Here is a 24453-nt window from a genome sequence, read left to right on the forward strand (position 1 = left end):
TGCTGAAATAAAGTCATGAGTACTACCGTCATCATGCAAAATAGTTCTTTCCTTTCCATGCACCAAACATTTCATAGTCAACAATGAATGTGGAGTAGGCATACCTGGTATAGTGTCGGAAGTAGTAGTAGGATCATCCTCATCTTCAGTGAAATCTGGCATATCCTCATGCTCGTCTTTGTCCATGGCTCCAAGGTAGTTGATATGTGCTGGTGGCTTCTTTGAATGACAATTTGCTGCGAGATGCCCTGGCTGGTGACACTTATAGCATACTATTAGCTTGGCTTTGGTTACATTATTTGCAATGGCTGGAAGTCTGGGTACATTTGGATTTGCTTGTGGAATAGGCTTAGGATTTGGATTGACAGTGGATGGTAATGCAGGTGGTTTAGGCCAATTCTTGCGGAAAGATGGTGATGAGAAACGACATGGATTAAACCTTCTAAAATTGGAATTGAATTGTTTAGATCCATAATTACCATTGGCTTGGAATTGCTATGGTCGTCTGTCTCTTCTGCGTAACTTATCTTCAGTGTCGTGAGCTAATGAGATGGCGTCTTCAAGGGTAGCAGGCTTGAACATGTTCACTTCAGCGTAGTAATGTCCAAGAAGTCCAGACATATACTTCCGCTTATGTGTCGTCTCTGGTACATCTTCAAGCATGCGTAGCTGTAGGAGTGCATTCCAAAAACGCTCTGTATACTGTGGAATAGGCTCACGATCCCGTTGTTGAAGTAAATCCCATTGCTTGATAGCCTTCTCATGAAATTGCGGTGGAAGGAAATTCTGCATGAACTTCTTCTTGAAATCTTCCCAAGTAGCAGGACATTCTATGCTCTTGCGTACTACAGTCCACCAAAGTGATGCTCTGTCTATCAGATGATTAGTAACACACTTGATTTTATCTTTTTCTGGATAAGTTTCCTCATGGAAATAGTCATCAAATTGGCTAATGAATGATAAAACAGTCTTTCCTTCTCGTATGCCATTGAAAGTGCGAAATTTGAAACTTCGTTTACTTATCTTGGATTCCTTGCGAATGGTTTGTGCTTCAAGAGTGGCGTCGATGGTACGTCGAATCAAATCTTCAGCTTGAGGTTCTTCTTTATCGGTGGACGCTCTTTGTAGTTTTGTCAATTGCGCTTGCAATGCTTGCCTAGCCCTTCGCTCTTCTTCCAATTGCAGCATGATTAGATCCAGCTTTTGTTCCATGGTAGGCTCAGGTAAGTCGTCTTCAGCCATAGGATCATCCATATGTGGGGTAGTCATCCTGTAAAACTCAATAAACCTTTCTCACTCAAAATCAGGTTAGCGGGATGAGCGTAGCTCAAATTTGGGGTTACAAGGCTATGTATTTTTGGGTATTTCTTTGTCTATTTTCAGAAAATCTGCAATATTTTTATCTTCGTTTACTGAAAGTACTTTAACGAACTTGTAGATAGGTAGAACACCTTGCCACGAACAACTTTCCAGTTCAGAGTTTTTGCATAGGAACAAGCCTTCTATGAGTTTTAAGCACTAGTTAGTTCTGACTCCAGTTGACTAGTCTGACTTGCAGAGTTGCAGACTTAGCATACTTGCAGAGTTACAGACTTTCAGAACTTAGGCCGACTTGATGAACTTGCAGGACTTGATTCCACTTGACTTGCAAAACTTGACTTCAGAAGTGCGGGACCCGGAGTTGCTGAACTTGATTGCCTTAACTGACTTGCAAAAAGCTTAATGGTTTAAGCTTAGTAGCTTAAGCTTATGGTAGGGGAGGAATCGTGTTAAAACGGTGCAAATCGTGGAGGACATGGGCAGCGGTTTGCTGACGTCGTGATAATTGCGGGCATCTTCAAATATCTCGTTGACGAGTTTTGTGAAACTCCTTCAATTCCTAAAGCCTTTAAGCTTGAAGACTAAGATTTTTGAACAAAAAGATATGAGCTTCTTACTGTTTATCCACGACTTGTTTATGGAGATGAGGGAGTGGTCCTCCATCTACAGAGCCTGGTCCTTCACGATCTGAGAGTAGAAACAGGGGTTCTTGATCGCCAGAAGTCTGCCTGTATCGACGGTTCGCGACGAGATTGACTGTAGAGCCCGATCGTTCCTGGAGCTCTGCCTTCGCCCGAGATTGGTAGCGATTGGAAGCTCTTGATCTCAGCTCCGCTTTGATACCACAGGTGCGCAGATCGGACGCAGAATGCTCACGTAGTGAATCCCGAAAGGTTCCCAAGAACAATGAACTCTACCTTTTTGCACAAAAAACAATGTAAAAGCATGCACGACAAGAGGCAAGAGACAAATTGGGTTCAATCTCCCCCTATGCCTTGTGTGAGCGCTTCACAAAGCATGTATTTTATGTATATTTCAATCTTCATGCTCAATAATAGCCCAATTTACAAAAATATGACAAGCTTTTAGCTTTTGAGTTTGCTTTCTACAAAAATAGGAAAATAAAGCTAATGGACGGTGCCCATAGAGTTTGGCACGCCCAATCTCAATGTCCAAATAGAAATAACATATCCGTGCGCATAGGCACATACAAAATAATAATCAATAATCAATGTCTCAATAGACATAACAAAATATAGGCGTGGCGCCTATCAAAATATAATCCAAAGGTCGAATACTCGCTAGACTCCAATGCTTTCCTCTGCCACTGCTGCTATGTCTACACATCAACTGAAGCATTCACAATCGTTAGTGAAATAATACAATTAAACCGACAAAAGTGAATACCTAGCAGTCTTCAGCTACATAAATAAATCAACTGGTTAGAAATAAATCCTAACCTTAATTTATTACGAGTGCGCACTCTAAACTCATAAACGTTTATTAATTTAATATGTATTTTGCGGAATCACCCGCTATGGAATCACCCACGTACACACTAAATTAATGAAACGCCCGAAAAGGACAGGCGTCCCCATCAACTTCTCGCACAAAGAATCCTCTTTGTGTATGAGCCCCGGTCATCTAAGTTTACGAAATCCACCGTAAAACCTCACGGAATCCACCGTGGCACGGAATCTACCGTGGAATATGCCTCCTAGCATCAACGCATGCCCAGTGGTATCAGATACCTTCTTAAAAGATTTGGTTTTGAAGGTCACACAACTCACCATTATGCTTATATGGTTAAGGTGGTTGAGGATGTTGAGCCCACTTGTTTCGAGGATATTGTTGTTCATGCTCTAGCATGTAGCAATGGATAAGAAGATGGTTGCATTAGAAGTCAACAAGACTTATAATCTAGTACCATTGCCTAAGGGGAAGAAAGCTATTGGTTGTAAGTGGATCTATAAAATTAAGCATAATACAGATGGTTTTGTTAGTAGATATAAGGCTAGGCTAGTTGCAAAAGGCTATGCTCAAATATATGGCATAGATTATAAAGAGACATTCAGTCCAGTTGCTAGGATGACAATTATTAGATGTGTGATTGCTTTGGCATCGGCCAAAGGTTTGGAGTTTATGGTTAGCAAATGGATATAAAGAATTTCCTTCTTATATGGTGAATTGCAAGAAGAGGTGTATATGGAGCAGTCAGTAGATTATGAGAATTTAGAGTACCCCACATATGTGTGTAGGTTAAAGAAAAAGCTCTATGGGTTAAAGCAAGCTCTTACACCTCGAGTGTGGTTTGACAAGATCGAAGAGTATATTGTCAACATTGTTTTTATGTTTTTGATATTGATCACTTGCTTTATGTGAGAAAGGGAGATGCAAGTTTGTTCCTCATAGCCATCTATGTAAATGACTTGATTATTACACGTGACTGTGACTGTGGGATTGCTGAAGTCAAGGACCTTTTGAAAAATATGTTTGAGATGAAGGATTTGGGTGACTCGAGGTACTTTATTGGTATTGAGGTGATTAGATGTGATGACGATATGTGGCTGTCCCAAAGGCAGTATGGCTTAGATGTGTTATCCAAGTATGGTATGATAGCGTGTAAGCCTCTTTTAGCACCATTGGAACAAAATGTAAATTTGAATACTGATGTTGGGGATGAGATAGAAGACCCTACTATGTTTAGGAGGATAGTAGGGAGTTTCATTTACATGATTATCATAAAGCTACTTGAGCTTTGTTGTTGGCCTTATTAGTCAATTTATGCAAATGTCTAGAAATCCTCATTTAGATGTAGTTAGATGCATATATGAGGTATGTGAAGTCCACTTTGCATTATGGAATTTTTTATAAGGCAAGTAAGGATATACATGTGTTTGGATACACATATGCAGATTAGGCTAGTAGCATGTCTAATAGAATATCTACCTATAAATTTACGTTTTCCCTTGATAGTGCAATAGTTAAATGGACCAAGAAAAAAAACCTGTAGTTGCTTTTTTTAGTATAGAGGCTGTTGAGTACAGAGATACTGTTATGGCAGCATGTGAGGTAGTATGGCTGCATAAATTATTGGCTGACTTGGATGTGCAAGTAGGTGGTCTTGTTGCCATTCATTGTGACAACATGAGTACAATTGGCTAAGATCCCTATCTTCCATGCTAAGACAAAACACATTGAAGTGCATTACCACTTTGTGAGAGAGAAGTTACAATTGGCTAGGAACATGAGTACAATTAGCTAGGAACCATGTGTTCCATGCTAGGATAAAATATATTGAAGTGCATTACCACTTGTGAGAGAGAAGGTACTCATATGTGAGATCAACTTGATACATGTTAGTACACAAGACCAAATGTCTGACATCTTCACACAAGGCATTGGGTGGAGAGAAGCTTTGAAAGTTTTGAAGCTTACATGGAGTTGTAGAGATGCAATTGAACTTGAGGGGAAGTGTTGAGATGGCAAGATCAACACATGCGAACATTGATGATGGACCACCCGGTTAGATGGGTCTACATGTCTACACTTAGCACGTCGGTGGTTATTATGACTCTTACATTACCACTAGCTTATCACTTATTAAATTTGGTTTGTTACACCTATCTACATCTAATATAGTTATAGCACCAGTTGATTAGTATAGTTTGTTGTGCATTGTTTTACATAGTAGGTCACTTTCCTTTATGTTGTATCTTATTTATACTTTGCGTACATTGAAAAGTGTGTAAAAGAAGAAGAAAAAGAAACCAACAAAAAAATGTTTTGGCCTCCATCTCTCTTTGTGTGTTGTTGAATGAGCTTCTCCTTGTGTTTATTGTGTGTGTTTGGTGCAAAAATTGGAATAAATCCCCCCATTGGTGTAACAACTTGAGTGAAGTCCCCCCACCATGTGATTCATGAAAATCTTAACATTTACAAGGTGCCTAATGCAATCTATTGCATCTTGCTTAACATGGAAATAGATATTGATGAACATAATCTTGGTGATGCTTACATTGCAATCAATAAGGTTGTTGTTACAATGTACTTAGACTAGCTTCATGGCACATATGAATGAGAACTACTTCATTCTTATTGATTTGTACATAAGCATTTGAATTGCTCCAACTTGCGCAATGCAATTATTTCCTTTAGGCCTAGACTCCCTCTATGAATCTATCCATGTTCTTCACAAAGCCAGTCTCTCATACATTTGAAGTCCAATTTTGAAATGTGTATATGCAACAATAAGTTTTGTCTTCTAACATTTGTGTACATCCAAAACTTGATCCCATTGAGTATCTCCATTCAAAACTTGAAGCTAAGTAGTTATGAATTTTGTAACTAAGTACACTTGTCCCATTTAACACAAGTTATGAAATTTAACATCTTCATGTGAAACCATAAATAAGTTTTTCTACACTTGAAACTAAAAGGTATTGATTGCATTCTTACAACACTAATAACTTCATGAGATATACTTTCATTTGAAACAACTTATAACTTTGAACATCATGACATGAGTCTCTCAAGAACTGTCCTATTTATACATGAAACTAAATTATATGCTCAATGGCTACAAATTTCCAAATGTTTTGACATTTATAATAATTAGAGAATCAAACATGTTCATCTTAAAGGATATAATGTGATAACAAGATAACATGAAAAGTGGAGAACCAAACACGTTCTTCTCAATGATAGAATGTCATAATATAAGAAAGAGCCAAACATATCCTTTTGAAGGATACAATGCCATAATAAGCTACATGGAAAAACCAAGCACATTAGTCACATCAACTAGACTATAGAATTCTAGTCATTTGCTCCAATGCATATTGCACACCTTGCCCTTGTTCCATGATGGCTTGGTGTGAGCCATTCCTACATGGTGATGACCTCTTGACTTGTACCCTCTACTTCTACTCATGTTATTCTTGAACTCATTCCATGGACTCAATTATATTCTTGCTAATGTCATGGGAATCATTTTTTATTAGTTTCATCATTCTCTCTTGGCAAGCCCTTTTCTTTATGGTGTACTTAACATTAGTGGTTGCACTACCATTGCTAGTCATTGTATTAGCTAGCACTAAAGTTACTTTCTCCTTTTTATTGCTATTAAGAGTCCCCTACAATTGAGCATTTAATGACAAATGTTCACCTCTATTGTTTTAATTCTTCAAAAATTTTAGGTGTTTTAAAGCTATAAAACCATTCTATAGACATATACCAATCTCCCATGAAGAAGAATTGGGACCAGTGCTCACCAATACAACTTTTGCAAACCTTTCATGAATGATGTTGAATAAGTCGCCTTCAGATGTTTTGGTAGCCCTTTTTCCTTTTGCTCTACAACTCCATTTGTGCCCACTTTGTACACCCTAAAGAAAGCCCCTTATCCTGATCATAAATCTTCTTGTATTTTGGGAAATACTTTTCCCACTTGTCATGACACTACATTGGTGTCTTTTGAACTCCACCTTTTGTGCACCATTTGGTAATTCACTTCCACCATCATTGAGAGAGAGAGAGAGAGAGAGAGAGAGAGAGAGAGAGAGAGAGAGAGAGAGAGAGAGAGAGAGAGAGAGAGAGAGAGAGAGAGAGAGAGAGAGAGAGAGAGAGAGAGAGAGAGAGAGAGAGAGAGAGAGAGAGAGAGAGTTATATTAACGTCTACGAAAGGCCAAGTTGGCCTATGAGACCAAAACGTTACATACAAAATGTTTGGGAAACTTTCTAGGTCCTAGTAAAGCTACCATCTAATGCTATGATAAACTAATTGAGTAGGTACAAAATGGTATATAGATTGGGTACAATTCATATGTGTTCCAAGTAGAGTGTGGAACTGCTCATTGAGCTTGGTCATCCTAAAATGTCCCACATGGGTCTATCTAACATCAAGAGGTTGAATTAGTGGGGCATGGCCCTTTGGTGGCAGTGTAGTATCCCTTGCATCCTCGACATGTGCCTCCTATGGGGGTGGGCCCGGTTGGGCTTAAGCTTCCACCACCTCCTTGCCAAGCCTTCTCTTTGCATTGGCTAGCACTACAAATTGCTCTAGTCTCCAACAATTGTTGCTATCACTAGATGCTTCCAACTCTACTAATTTCTTTTGTCTTGCTTTATCGCTTCCAACTTTTAAGCTTATAGTTAATGTTAAGAGAGGTGGAAGCTTTTGTTGTTGAAGTGTGTACTATTAGAGGATTACTAGTGAGAGTTATTCATTGTGGAGCTTCTTTTGTGGGGTGAATAGAGGAGGTGGTTGTCCTTGTGGTGTGATTATTGTGGGAGGTGGTGCTTGTGATATTGAGGTTGGAAAGGTAGCATTATAAATTATTGAAAAACATCAAATTGTGCAGGAGCAAGGAGTGGAACAAATTGCTTGAAGAAGAAATTAGAGAACTCTACTTCATGCAATCCATGGGGAGGGTTTTGGGAAAATTGGGCTACTTAAGACCAAGCCACATCTTCATTGTGATCTTGCTCCTTATCAATTGCATTGGTGAGGAGATCATAGTATTTCAATGTTGTAAATTACAAAGAATTGTAGCTTTTCCCCATAATTACAAAATCCCTAAAGATTTGAACCATTACACAAACTGTATCATGATAAGATGTAAAGTCACAAAAATCATTTAAAGATTGATTGCCATAATTAAAACCCTAATAATATGCAAATCATAAGCCATAGAAAACTTTATAGCCCTAAAGAATTGCACCATTTGAACCATGATTAAATTGTAGTGTATCAAATAAGGCATAGGGAGATGGAAATAATGTAAAGTCTGATGACTTAAACCCTCTTAAAAATATATATATATGTACAAAGTACTAAGGAGATGTACACTCTAAACTGTAGTTAAAGACAACCATTACCCCCATGGAACTATCAAGGTAGAGCAATAATAATTATCAATCAAAGATGGGAAACTTACTCGTACCATACAAGATATGTAGACCACACTAGTTTAATGGCTTGCAAAGCTACTGGCTACTTGCAAATCCTCTTTAGTTAGAATCTTAACAATCAATGGGTGATATTGCAATAGTGATGCCATGTTCAAATTCCAAGCAAGGATGATAGACTGCAATGAAGTGGTCCTATAGTAAGTTGGGTCATATTGAAGAGCGTTGATTGTACATCATTGCCCAACCATTGTCACGAGGCAACTACCATTGTGAGTAAGCTTAAGTTGACGAGAAAACCACTTCTATAAGAATGGGATTGAGGAATGGCAACTCTGCTCAAGTTGATCAAGTGCTGATCGACCTGTGATTTTGGTCACAAAAGCATAAAAATGAATAAGTCGACATTGCTCCTAAGGGAGGGTCTTAGTATATTCAGCTTGAACTAAGAGGTTTTTGTAGAAGAGGTATTTTCACTCTTCCCAAGTGGGATACCATTTGGAAGCAACTTGAATTGATGCAACTTTTGCATCAAGAACAATTGATTGGTCATGGTGGAAACAATGATGTATTCTTTATGTTGGCTATTGATGACAAGTTGGATGGAATCAACTATCCATTGTGGGCTTATATGATGTGCCATGTATTGGTTGCAAAGGGGCTTTAATAACATTGTACATGGAATTGAAAGAGGTCTTCATAGTGTTAAGTAATAGAAATAGGTGATGTTGAGGTTGCTGAAGGTTTAGATTTTGCTCTAGTTGATACTAGAGCACCACTACCATCTACTCCTAAGCAGATATGTTGGGATGGTAGAGATGAAAAGGCTCGTGTATTTATTGCATTGTTTGTTAAAGATACCATGATCTCACATATTTGATTCATTTAAGACACCTAAGGATACTTGGGATACTCTTGCATCGTTGTATCAAGGAAGAAATGAGGCTTGTGTTTTTTACTTGTGTAAGTAGTTAAAAAGTGAACACGTCAATAAAGGTGACTCTGTGTACAATTTTTTGACAAGGATCAAAGATCTTAAGGAGAAATGATTGTTATAGATGAGATTTTTCAAGGTAGTTCACTCATGCAAATTGTCCTTAATGGTCTTCTTAAATCTTATTATAGACTCGTACATATATACCCTTGCACCCACCCACATTCTAGTCCATGCAATAGGTACACAATCCATAAGGAGCAACACGTCACTACACCACATGCATGCACACAATCTCATTCACGTAAGAAAGTCAAAGAAGGCACAACCAACAATGAAAACATGAAGGGCACTCATATAAAAAGAGAAACAATATGAAACTAAACAAACTAAAAGGGATGAATGAGACACTAGGAAATTCCCAACTAGAAACCCACTCAAACCATTGAACTCGAATCTAAGAACACTTAACTTATTGGTTAAATCATTGTAAGAAGTTGCAAATTAAGGTGCTAATATAAAAAACAAATTGATCAAAAATGGAAAGTCTATTTGCAAATTAAGGTGTTGATATCACACATAGATTGATTAAAGGAAATCCTATTTACACATAGTACACATAATGTTGGGGGTAAAGGCACCTATGCCTACCTGTATATTCACTAGCATGATGAAACCTACACACCTATACACTGTAGGTGGTGGGCGTCCATCACTTCATTCTTTATTCTTTTAGTGACATTTGAATAAGGGAAGGCTAGTTATACATTGTGACTATTGGAGTTCCCACATCTTGAGTCTCTCTCTCTTGCTCTCTTGCTCCATCCACCATCGCTTAGAGCATTGGTTCAAGGAGCTTCCCCATCATTCACTTCAACTTGGGACAAAGCTTCAGCTTGAAGGTTCCATGGTAGTTCAACCCTCTTCTTCCCAAGGTATGAATCTTGCGCTTGCTTCTTCTGTGCTTGCTCCTGCGTATTGAGGCCTATTCCAAGGGTTCAAGAGACTTTGTATTTCATTGTTAAGGGCTCATTAGTAGCTAAGAAAACTAGTAGGACTTGAGCCCATTCAATGTGTTTTATGCCTATTTGCAGCTCTCTGTCCTTGGCACTCCTATAGAAATTGACACCTCGTGTGGCTCCTCTAGTGCTTGAACAAGCTTTGGCAACTCTCTTAGCATTGTTGGGGACATATTGGAGCATCCTTTACAAGTGTGTACCTTAGCCATTGTCTGCACATTTAGGATGGTCTATTGCAATACAAACAAGGATAGCCACTACTTCATTTTTTGAGCTACATTAATGCTCATACATCTATGCATTGATGTTGGAATGCTTGATACATATCTTTAGGTGCTTCTTGGATATGTTTGAGCTTGTTTTTCTCAGTTTGAAGCAAGGTTCTTTGCTATATACACAGTGGGCAGCAAACATTTAACTTGAAAGACTTGTGTATTGAAGGCTTACATGCTTCTTGGGTATGACATATGCTTATGTGAATACTTGGCAAGCATTGATGTATGGGCTTGGACATGTCTATGGTGACATTTGAGGCTCTATTTTGATCTACGTTGGATGCTTTGGCACTTTGGTTTTATGCTTTAGTTACTTTCGTCATTGACATTATGGGCTTACATGCTTCTTATGTATGACATATGCTTATGCGAATACTTGGCATTCCATCATTGATGTAACATACCCACCTTTATTACGTGATGAGTAACATTTTAGTAGTTGCCCAGAGTTTACCTTCTAGCCATCACCATCAGTACTTAAACCAGAATGATCGGATTTTGTCTCGAATTTTGTCCGACTCTATAACCCTAGGTCTACCCCACAGGGAAAGCATCCTGTCGTTACCATGGAGGATTGACATGAAGTTTCCTAATTGACCTAACAGTCACCTATCAACAACTAGCTCACATCTGGAGGTGTCCTTCGAGAGGCTTCTTGTCCGAGAGGAGTGACTGCCATTACCCTTGGTTCATGGAGTACAACACTTTTCTCCAGTAGCAGACTAAGGATTTATGAAATCCCTCGCAGCAGTGCTTTGGCATAGTTGCTGTACCTTTCCCCTAAAATAACTTAAAGTTTGGGTTTTGAGACCAAACCCTAGGTAAGTCAGTGAATCAGCCCTTCTTAGATTTTCTTCCTAGCGTTTGTTTTTGGGGAAACCTCTTGGCTAACCGAGACCACCTTGCTATAGGATTGGATCCATCCACCCGCTTCCCTCTATGGAAGTTCTTAGCTATCTAATTACCTACCACATTACGTGAAACATATAAAAACAGCTTCATTAATTAAAAAGAATCCTTTTATACACAGTTGTTCATTTGCGTAACTTACTCACGGACATACAATTAGAATAAAACAAATTCATTGATTATGTTTCATAATGTGTGTTCTCCTGCTTGTATAGGAGAAAAATTACAATTTCCCATGTTGCCTCATCTAGTGCATCTGTACGTCACCAATATCAAATCCACCTATAGCTAGCATTTTTAGATATCCCAAGTAGAACTTGGGCCATACATGGGACCAAGTAGTTCCTAGGTGCATAAAGGATTTACTAGCCAGAGCCCCCTTGGCACCTTATCCACCTCCTACTTAATACGATCCCTACTGGGAGACCTCTCGCCATCGAAGTTGGTCCATGCTTCTGCGGTGGTAAAAACATCCCCCCTTGGTAAGGAGACTCAACACCTATCCTTGGGGGAGGTATAGGACTCCTCAATTTATATCTATTCCAATACTTAATTCAATCAGGATCTAATCTAGAAAATCACAAACAATAATGATGTCTTCAAGCAGTTATGACTTCAATCAATCATGCAACTTTCAAGTGATGATTAATCTAGTAGCAATCAATACTTGAATTTCACATAATGAACTCTTCCCCTTGGAATTTAACTAAGGGTATCTAGATTTTGGGGTCTCTAACTTCCCAGTTTAAGGTTTATTCTTATAGCCAGGTTTCTTGGTCTTAAGTTAGTTTTTTTAACTTAAAGATATTTTCGGTCTTAAAGTATTCTATTAAAGCTTCTAGATTAAACTATATCCTTGACTAATTTCTTCGAGGTTCATTCTTAATAAATGTGTCTTGAAAAATTCCTCATGATTTCTATTGAGTTCTAGAATTTTCTAGTTTTCCTAACAATTTTTAGTCTATAAGATATTCTAATAATTTACCAAGTGAATACTCTAAGATTGTAGTATTTCTTAAGAGACTTATCTTATTTCTATTGAATTCATATAGAAACTTTTAGAAAAAAAAACATGTGGTATCGAAATTGGTAAAGGGTTGTTATTCACACTCGTGACTCCGTTAGTGACTCCCATGTTCGCAACTCCAATTGTTACTTCCACATTAGTAGGGAAGGTGGCGACCAAGGCATAGACCTTAGCATCTTGGTCTTGGCATGCTTGGCAATGAGCTATGAAGGCTTCGTTGGCACCATTGGCTACATGTGAGAAGCTCCCACTAGCTTGTAGGAAAATCTTCCCAAGAGGTCACCCGTCCCGGCAGTGTCGTCACCCAAGTGCACTTAACTGCCAAGTGACTATCCACTAGGTTAGTTCTTTTTGTTGTTCTATACTACAAACATAGTTTTAATAAGCTAGTCTTGGGAGGGTCTCCCAAGTCTTTCTTCCATGAACTGGCATATAATACCTCATTAATAATAATAATTATCTTCATAATGAGAGTCAGTTTCATAATGAGAGCTAGTTTTTAAATGTGCAACATAAATCAATTTTCTTTGGAATGTATATACATGTTAAAATAAACTAAGTAATGGAGACATTACAATTGACATTATGGACTTGAAGATTCCATTAGGTTTTATGCCTTGGGCTCTATGCTTGATGTATATGTGATTTCAAATGGCCATGTACTTGATGTTTTGAGCTTGCATTCCTCATTTGGCATTCAATTTTGTTCCAATGAGGTTCCAGTGGAAGTCACTCAAGCTACTTGGATATTTTGCATTTGAGCAAAGTTTTGGGTTCATGCAATTGAGCTTACTACAATGAGATCGTGGGACTTGGTGAAGTTATATCTATGCCCTCTAGATGCTACTTGGATGCAGTTGTTACTTAGTGGGATGATTTGATTCATGCTTTGAGGCGGCACCTATCTTTGTTAGGCTTGTTGTCTATGATGTATTCACCCTGCTTGGCTATGTATTGAGCCTCTTTACACTTGCTCAGCCAATTGTTTATCTAGTAGTTCTCTTTCGTTATCTTTGAGACCTACTATATACATGACAATTATGCCTATTGAATGTATCCCAGTCTAACACATTGAGTTTGACATTCTTGGTATTGGTTGCATGCTCAGTGTGAGTGACTACTACTAGTGGTTTATACATATCCCACTTTTTGCAGGATATACTTGGCAGGTCTATGCATCCATTATGAGGGTAGATGCTTTGACTTAACTATCATTTATTGGTAGTTAGTGGGACAACCCTACTCTTTGCTCATTTCCTCTTTTTAGACACTTTCTTAGCCTCAAATTTTGCCCATTTTGTTGTCATTTACATCAACTTGTTTATCTTGGATTGTGCTTTTATTTATTGCATTATGGATGGTGGATCAAATGACAATGCTATCTTTGACATTGACAAGTTGGATTGCACAAACTATAGCTATTAGAAGGTACAAATTTAGTAGGTTCTAGTGCAAAAATTGCAAATTAAGCCATTGACACATGAGGGTTTAAAGCCCAAATTCTTTGAGACACAAGATTGGATTGAATTAGATGAGTTATGTAAATTTATGATCATTTTCTCACTCTCTAAGCAATATTTCTATAATGTTGTCTCTAAAGGGTAGACTATATGGGAGTCATGGGATAATATTCATAATGTCCATGATAAGTAGAGCCTTGCTTCTCACATGTACTGGCTCAAGAAACTCATGGACCTTCTTATGAAGGAGGGGACCTCCATGTTTGCCCAATTAAATGAGTTTCATTCTATTTTTAGTCACTTGTCTTTGTAGGGGATTGACTTTAAGGATAATCTTTCCCCTTTTTCTTGTTGGTTAAATTGCTTGGGTCATGAGACATATTCCATATTATTATGTGTGCAAACATGCCTAATGGTGGGCTGAAATCTTAGGATGTAGAGGGTGCACTCCTGAACAAAGAGCATAACAGAAAGAATGTAGATGCTAGGAATGGTAATGAAACTCTAGAGAGACTCTCATCAATCTTGTTCTCAATCACGTGGACAGTCTTACAGTAAGTCCTTAGATGTAAATCCATACTGACTTATCACTATTGTGGGAAGTAGCGTCATATTTGGCCACAATGCCCATAAAATATGTGATAACAAGTGCAAGGAAAAGGGAAAGGGCCAAGCATAGGAAAAGAATGATGATTGCAACATTGTTCTTAGATAATCCAGCATCGAGATTGAAGAGATTAATGTCATGCAAATTAATTATGATGATGACTACATACTTGCAACCTCTTCTGTTGATGTTTTGCAGTTGATTGATGCCTCGTCCACTTATGCTCAATGTTGGCTGATTGACTCAGGGGCTTCATTTCATATTACACCTCATTGAGTGGTTCCACTCTTATTACAGCATGACAAGATCTATTAGATTGGATAATAACTTGGCATTGGATATTATTGGTATTGGCAATATTCACTTGTAGTTTGCATCAAGTAGTATGTTTACTTTGTGTGATGTACACCATGATTCGGCTATGACTAAAAGCATACTTTCTATTCGATAGTTAGATGATGTAGATTATGTTGTATATTTTGGTGATTCCTCATGGAAGATTACCAGTGGGAGTCTTGGCATGAGGTGCCAAGTCAGACACTCTTTATCCCTTACTTGTATTTGGGTCTATCGACCATATTCTAGTAATGACTCCAGTACTACATATATCGTTATGGCATTGTCACCTTGGACATATGCCATTAAAGGGAATAAAAATGCTTACTCATTTGTAATATCTTCTGTCCCTTGACTATAAATGTTTTGATTTTTGTGTTCGTTGTCTTTATAGCAGGTAGATACATAGTTTACATAAGAACTTTGACATTGTGTGCATGGGTGAGTCTCTAGCTCTTGTTCATTTTGATATTTGTGGACCTATGCTCTACAAGTCAATAGGTGGTGTGAAGTATTTTGTTACTTTCATTTTTTATGATAACTCATATAAGGTCTAAGTATACCTGATAAAGTAGAGATCGAAAGCTACAGTTTAGCATTGGCTATTTTTATTCAGAACCAATCTAGGTATAGGTTGAGATGCTTATGGTTTGACAACGGAGAAGAATATGTATCTAAAGCCATTGAGCAATTTTGTGATGAGAGGGGTATTAAGTATTAGTTGATTGCCCCATATATCCCACTTGAGAATGGTACAAATAAGCACATGAATAAGATAGTTCAGGTGAAGGTAGAATTCCGCATGAGAACACAAGCAAGTAAAAGCAATGGAGGAGTGAGCTATGGCGGATAGAGCAAGAGAGCAAGAGAGAGAGAGAGACTCAAGATGTGGAAACTCTAATAGTCACAATGTGTGATTGACCTTCCTTTATTCAATTGTCACTAAAAGAATAAAGAATAAAGTGACAATGATGGGTGCTTTCCACCTATAGTGTACATGTGTGCGGGTCCGCTACCTATAGGTACATGTATGTGGATATTATCAATGTAGTAATACATGGGCAGTATATGCATAGGTGCCTTTACCCCCAATAACCTCCCATTTAAAGGCCAATGTGACAAGAAAAAAGTGATAAAATACAAATGTACATAAAGTATAATAAGATGAGAAAAGACGTAATCTCATTCAATGCTTATCGACTTCCTAAAGTAGACAAAATGGTTTGCTAAGAGACTTTTAATGAGTAGACATATAGGATTTTGGTTAGTTGAGATCTTGACAAGCTCGATGGACTAGTCCTCAATGTAGACATGTAGGATTTTGGTTATTGAGATCTTGACAAGCTCGATGGACTAGTCCTCAATGACCTCCTTTGATAAAGTGGCTACAACATACTCTACCTCTGCAGTGGATGGGGCCATGCATTTTTTCTCCTAGGACATCCAAGAAACAACACCTCCAGCAAAGATGAAGACATAGCCAGAGGTGGGACTTCTTACTATCAGCATGTCTTGTTTAATCAAAGTCGTTGTATCCCATGACTCTTGTATCCTAGCCACCATAACAGATACACATATCTATACTGCCCTCAAGCTACTGCATGATACCCTTCATGATATCCCAATGCCACATGTTAGGTGTAGCCATATAGTGTGCCACAACTCCCATTGCAAACGCTATGTCAAGACGAGTGGTTATCATGACATACATCAAACTAGCCAACTACGGATGCATGATGAATCTTGGCCATCTTGGCCTTTTTCTCATCAGACTATGGGCAATTGGCATGACTAACCTTTAAATGAGAAGGTAAAGGACAATCAATGGGCTTAATATCCTACATATGAAACCACTCAAAGACTGTCTAGTTGTATGTCTTTTGTGATAAGTAAAGGAGCTCCTTAGAGTGATTGCACATAGTACATATCCTAAGAATATGAGAGGCCTTCCCATGTCTTTCATCTCAAAGCTCTTCTTAAGCTAAATTTTCAAGGTATCTAGCTCATCATGAGCACTCCCAGCAATCAACATATCATGCACACAGAGTACCCAAACCATCAGGCTTTCATTGTGAGTCTTCTTCATGTATAAACATAGATTCATATCATTGCATGTATATCCCTGTGAATGCATGAAAGCATTGAACTTATGGTACTATTTCCTAGGTACCTAGTTAAGACTATAAAGGCTCTTTCTCAACTTGCACACTAGGTGCTCCTTTCCTTTTTCCTCAAAGCCCTTAGGTTGCTACATATAAATCTTATTATGCAAGTCTCCATGTAAGAAAGCCATCTTGACATGCATTTGATAGAGATCTAGATTTAGCTGCACAACCAATGCCAAAACCAAGTGTAGGATAGTCATCTTGACTATAGGAGACAAGACTTCATCAAAGTCAACACCATGCTCCTCCTTGAAACCCTTCGTAACCAATCTAGCCTTATAGATTGGCTTGGGTTGTCTAGGGGTACTTTATAACTTGTACATCCATTTGCATGGCAAAGCACACTTTCCACTAGGCAAACAAACCAAATCCCATGTTTGATTTTTCTGCAAGCGAGTCATACTTTGACTACATGGCCCTTTCCCAAGAGTAACTATCACCTCTACACATGGCCTCATTATAGGTGAGAGGCTCACAAGCATTTGTTACCACAACATAATCCATAGAGGGTGCAAATCAATTAGACCGATGTTTATCTCTAGCAAACTATCACAAAAGAGGCTATGGGATATGTACATCCTGTCTAACATCATGGTCTTGGGCCACTAGAGCATTAGCTACTGCAAGCTATTGAGGTAGTTGTATAGTAATAGGAGGCTTCTCCTGAAATATCACCCTATATGCTTCAATAACCTACTTAGACTGCTTATGTATTTTTCTCATAATGGAAAACATCATCATGGATATGGATGACTTGTGGTTCCCATAGGAGATAGCCCATCTCACCTGCATCGCCATGACCAAGAAAGATGCATTTCATGGACTTAGGATCTAGCTTATTGCACTTGTCCTTAGGAACATGGCAGAAAGCCTTATAACCAAAGACATAAATGAGCATATGATGGAGGTTTTCTAGACTATATCTCCTCTACAACTTGATAATCAAGAGTAGTGCATGGGGATTGATTAATAAAATGCACGACACTAGTAATTGCATGAGCCCAAAAGTGCTACAGTAAGCCTTCCTAGCTAAGCATATTACAGACTATTAGACTACGTGGCTCTTGATTTTTCCTATTCATATGCTCAATCCACCATACCATTTTGAGGTGGGGTGTGTGTGGCGGTCAATTGATGCTTAGTACCCCTCTCATCACGAAATTGCTCTAAGGATTTAGATATATACTCTCCCCCACTGTTAAATTGTAGGCAATTTAGCCTATTCCTAGATTGATTTTCAACAAAAGCAAGCCAATACTGAAAGGTAGCCAAAATTTCTAACTTCTACTTAATGGAGTATGCATAGACCTTGTGTGAGTAATCATCAATGAAAGTAACGGAATACTTCATACCATCTAAAGATTGGAAGGATACAGGTCCATAAACATCAGAATGAAGAAGAGCCAGAGGCTTATCCATGCATGTAATGCCAAACTTCTTATGCAAATTGTGAGTTTGCCTACCATAAAGACAATGATCATAGGAATCAAAATACTTATAGTAGTCAAGGGGCGGAAGATACTACAAATGAGTGAGCATTTTCATTCCTTTTAATGAAATGTGCCCAAGGTGATGATGCCATAATGATAGATATGGTATTGGAGCCCATTGCTAAAACATGGTAGATGGACCCAAATATAAGTAAAGGACAAAGAGTGCCAGAATTGGCATCTTATGCCAATATAATATTCCCATAGGTAAAATTCCATGAGGAATCACTAAACCATTCAACATAACTATATTATCCAATTGTTTAGCCAAATTTAGGCTTTTAATCAAAGCCGGAACATGGGGTACATTATGCATACGAGTAAACCCTAGAAGAGTAAACTCAAGATGAGTAAGTGCAAAATAGGATCAATCCTCGAGATCACCACCCTCAAGGATCTCATTGATCAAGTGATTGACCTAGTCAACCAAGAGATCCTAGATTCCAAACCTAACACACATGGACGAGGCCACATTTCTAGACTCTCTTCATGAGATGTTAGAGAGTCCTTGGACAACTACCAACAAGCGGCACACTTTGCTTCTGCTAGAATCTCCACGATAGACTTAGAGGGAAAACTCATGGCCTTTAAAGATCAAGGAACTAGTACTTTGAGCAAGATCCTCAAACACACAATGGACACAAAGTAAGAACTTTTAAACATGAAATTCAAAGTGGATGGGATCAAGAATGTGTTGTTGAATGCAGGAACATCTGGATCAACCATTGACACCCTAACAGAAATTCTTCAATGTAGGCTCTTTGATCACATAGATCTACTCACTGTAGAAGCGCATATAGTACAAACATTGTGATCGAGATGGGTAACACACTTGCCCAATGTGAGACCAAGCCAAGGTACCCCAAGTGGCCAAGCAAATTGACAAGTATCATGATGGAGATGATCCATATAGCTTCATAGAGCAATTTGAGCAAGTGTATGAGGCTAATAACCTTATAGTAGGTAATGCCATGTAGGCTCAAGCTTTTGGGTTCTCTATGGGCAAAAATGGTTGTACTTGGTTTACTAGCCGTGAAAAGGCTTCCTTCATAGCTCTTAATACTCTCTTCATTAAGAGATTTGTAGAGGAAGATTATGGGGAAAATTTAAATGTTTAGCTCATGAACATAGAAAAACAAGATGAAGAGACATGTGAGACTATGTGTCTAGGTTGAGAGGACTCTAAAAGAGAGTCCCACTAGTCAAGAAACCACTACCAAAGTAGTCATGAAGGCTTTCATTAAGGGTATTCATGATAAAAGGATCTATGAGGCACTGTCTAGCAATTCCATGCTAGATGGAACAAATCTCAATAGAGCATTAGATGAAGCAATCTACATAGAAGACCTACACAAGGAGAGAACTCGCGATAAGAAAAGAAAAGGCCTAGAATATGACTCCTAATCTAGTAGAGGAAAACTTGAGACAAGCAACACCCAAACTCAAAATCTCATGGCAGACGTAATGAAACAATAGCAAGAGCTCTTGAGAATCATAAACTTATTTGGGAAAATTTGACCATACTGATAAAATCTCAATGTATACATTGTGGTGGTGATTACTTATACCTTCTAAATGCTATTGACAAAGCAGGACTTGCACAAATTATGGGTGGTTTGGTCATGATGCATCTACATGTAGAGCCCCTAGGCGGCTTCCCTATACTACACCATATGCTAGTCATGGGCTCCCATATCCAAGACCCTGGCAAACGGCTCTTCCTACTCCTCTCGATTAGAGACCTATAACTCCTCAAGCTGATACTAACCCATTTGGTATCCCACGGCTCTTGAGCTTGATCATAACTCACCTAGCTAGTGATGCCCCAGTCCACTTTGTTGAAGAGCTTGTTAAGGATGATGATTATACCAATCCATATGTCTCATTTGACAACAAAGAAAATGTGGTGCTCATGGACTACAGATTAGTCCTAATCATGATGCTAGGATGTGGTCAAGGGGATGGCGTACTGCAACCTCATGAGACCCTTGCCTGCTAGGACTTGTGGCTAACCCGATCACATCTCCACATGGTGCCCCTAGAAGCAAGAACACCCGAAGGAGAATGAAACTGACCAAAGGTGTTCTGAATGTGGAATCACTCACATCTATCTCGACTCTTTGAAGTGGAAAGCTAGCTCCATCAAAGCTATAGTCCCCATTGTGCCATTGACTCTCTTCACAATAGAAATAGTAAAAGATAAGGATGTGATTCCCATTTCTATTGATGCCATTACTCAAGCACAAGCTAACAAAAAGATAGAGTCAGTATCCTTGGCCCATCTTTGGCTACTAGCTCTGTCATTGGCTACTAGCTTTGTCATTGGAAAGAAGAATACAAAGAAGAAAGCTAAGCGTGTTGCTCTCAAGCTCAAGAGTGACGGGGAGATTTTTGTTCCCATAGTTGCTTGGAGTGCTAAGCAAGCTACATCTACTCCACACACTGAAATGGCTGCCTCAACCAAAGTAGGTGAATACCCTAACCCTAAGCATTAGTGAAGTGAAGAACTAGGTGGAAGAGGCTCAAGTTGAAACAAGGGTTGAAGAAGTCAAGGACAATTTGCAACCACACGACATTGATAGTACATTTCCCTTGGCCTCAAAAATTGGACCTAACACCTTTGAAAGACATGTTAATGAACTTGAAGCACAACTCCTTGCCCAAGATAAGGAAAGGAAGTTATAGTACGAAGAAGTAGACCCTTGGCTTTTAGCTGTCTTAACCTCTATGAGTGTCTCAATATGATTGGATATACTCTTCAAGAATAATCTTGCCATTTGGACAGCTTTCAAGACTTGGATTGATGAAAGTAATGAGGCCCAACCTAGTGAGGAGCACCCACAAAATCCATTGCCTAGCTCCCCATTGACTCTTGTACTTGGTGCTCTTGGCATTGCCAGATTTTGGGAGGGTGCTAAACAACATGCCATTTTGCATGTGGTAGCATTTGGTGACTCCACAAGAAGAGGCATTATAGATATAGGAGCTGGTGTTAGCATTGTGAATCAGGAAATGCTAAACACATGGGACAACCCTCTGATTGAGCATGTCCACTTTAATCTCACCATCACCGATGGTTCTAAGGTATGCCCCCTAGGCATGTTGAAGGATTGACCAGTGAAGATCACTCGTGTCAAGTTCTATATCATTTTTTTGGTCATGAAAGGAGTTGACTAAGACCTATTTCTTGATCGACCCTAGATGGACAATGCATGATTTATTGAAGATTGGGGAAATGGTATAGTCTTTTTGGGAAATTCTACAAAGATTGTGTGCATTGAAATGGATAGCTAGAAGACTACTTCAATCAATTGGATGCTATTTCTAGCTTATTGCATGGTAACACCATTTGTTCCCCAACACAGAAGCCTTGAACAAATATCTTTCATGCCCTAAGCATGAGCAAGATTGGCATCATATTCCTACCACCTTGGATTTGCCATTCATTGAGGAAGGAGAATATAAAGAAGCTAGCAAACATCCTAGTCAACATGGAATTAAGGAAGCCCCCGTAAGCAATCTTGATATTCTTGATGAATTGCATTTTGTGCTGTTGATGATGATGCACGATAGCCCATCATAACCATCTAAGTCAAGCGACTTCTCTACACCCACCATTAATAAACTTCAGCTCTATAAACTCCTCTAGTTAGGGAGATGAGCCTTCAAGAACGTGGGCGAGGCTAACCTACTTATCTTTGAAGAGCTCTTGACATGTCCCATATGGCACTAGATTGAACTACATTAGGTTTTATTTGATTATCATAATATTTTGTCCCCATGATGCCCCTTGATGGTTTTGATACAAAGGAGGACACTGACTTTGAATATTAATCGATTGAATATGAAAGTGATACATATTATGATGCAGACTATGACTTTGATGGAATAAGAATTGAGCAAATCATAGTTGACCAAAAAGCTTCCAAACACCCCTCACTGCTCATTGATACTGGCCATGTCTGGTGTTAAATTTGACTTAGAATGATTAGAGTACCTAAAAGCCATGGATTGCACTCACCTAGAACCCCCATACTTTTGACCTTGCTTCCAACCTTGATTTGTTTACTACTTAACCCTCATAAGCCCTAGCCTTTGATGCTCCACCAACGTTAGAGGAGTTTGATTTGGAGTCTGATGTTAGCAATGACTCAGATCATGAAATACCTTAGCCTACCCTAGCTCCTCACTCCAAGATGACCTTGTTAGTTCACTTGTGAAGAAAGAATCTTAAGAAAGCTCTAACTCTGATGGAGGCTCTCAACATGAGCCCAAGGATCTCCGTAAATGCTTTACTAGATTCAAGAAAGGGGATCGAATTGTCATTATGCTTGGTGCCAAATGCTAGGGTGCAACTAGTGAATCCATTGAAGGCCTAACTAAAGTTAAGGAAGTTGACCTTGCTAAGGAGGGAAAAACGCCAAAACTTGAATTCCTTACTAAGGATTTAAGCAATGAAGATGAGGAGGCACTCATTCAATTACTCAAGGAGTTTCATGACGTGTTTTCCTAGAATTACACGGACCTCAAAGGAGTGCCACCTCAAGTACTTATTCACACTATTCCCATGTGGCTAGACAACAAACCTATCAAGTAGAGGCACTATCCCATGAATCCTTGCTATGCCCAGCATGTGAAGGAGGAATTTGATAAATTACAGAATGTAGTATTCATTTATGAGATTTAGCATACTGATTGGGTATCACCCATTGTTGTGGTACTAAAAAAGAATGGCAAAACTCGAGTATGCATCAACTATAAGAAGGTCAATGTAGCAACCAAACATGATCACTATCTGCTGCCCTATAGAGATTACATGATTGAGAGAGTGGCCGGGAAGGAGGCATGGAGCTTCTTTGATGGATTTTAGGGATATAATTACGTTCAAGTTCACCCAAATGAATGATATAAGACTACCTTTGCCATTGAGTGGGGCATCTTTGCTTACATTGTCATGCCATTTGGGTCGACCACCAATGCATGCACTACCTTTCAATGATTGATGTGCACCATCTTTAAAGACATGTTGCATAAGTGGCTTGAAGTCTTTATTGACAACCTCTGTGTCCATACTAGTTGGGTAGAGTACTTAGCCAATTGTCTTTGAAAGATGTTGATAGTATCAGCTTTCCCTAAATCCATCGAAATGTCAATTTTGGTGGGTAAAGCATGGAATTATTTTTGGGCTTTTGTGTCCAAGAATGGCATTGCCATTAATATAGTTAAGATTAAGGGTATTATGGAGCTTCCACATCCCACCAATTTGAAGGGCATTCAATGCTTTATTGGGCATATTGGCTATTATCACTGCTTTGTTCTAAAGTATGTTGTTATTGCTAGACTCCTTTATATGCTTTTGGTTGTATGGGAATGGAATGCTGAATGCCAAGATGCCTATGAGGCCCTAAAGAAGGCTCTTGTCTGTGCACCCATTTTATGAGCCTCAGATTGGACAATCACACTCCATGTTCATATTGATACATCCGAAATCACCATTGGCACTATTTTGTGCCAACCTAGTAAACATAACATGGACTTTCTAGTAAGGTTTTCATTGTGCGGGAATGGATTCTTGAATGCTAGGACGTGTATGAGGCCCTGAAGAAGGCTTCTATCTTTGCACCCATTTTACGAGTCCCAGATTGGACAATCACATTCCATGTTCATATTGATGCATCCAAAATTTGTTGAGATGGCAAGCTCAACACGTGCGGACATTGATGATGGACTGCCTGACTAGATGAGTCCGCACGTTTACACTTAGCATGTTGGTGGTCATTATGATACTCACATGGCCACTAACTTATTACTTATTATATTTAGTTTGTTACACCTACCTACAACTGGCAAAGATATAACACTAGTCGATTAATATAGTCAGTTATACACTGTTTGACTTAGAAGGCCACTTTCCTTTATGTTGTATCTTATATATACTTTGTGTACATTGTATAGTGTGTGGAAGAAGAAGAAAAATTAGCAAGAAAACGTTTTGGCCTCCA

This window comes from Lygodium microphyllum, chromosome 11 (genome assembly GCF_053477565.2).
Source record: "Lygodium microphyllum isolate KBCC chromosome 11, Lygodium_microphyllum_v1.1.10, whole genome shotgun sequence".
Taxonomy (NCBI): Eukaryota; Viridiplantae; Streptophyta; class Polypodiopsida; order Schizaeales; family Lygodiaceae; genus Lygodium; species Lygodium microphyllum.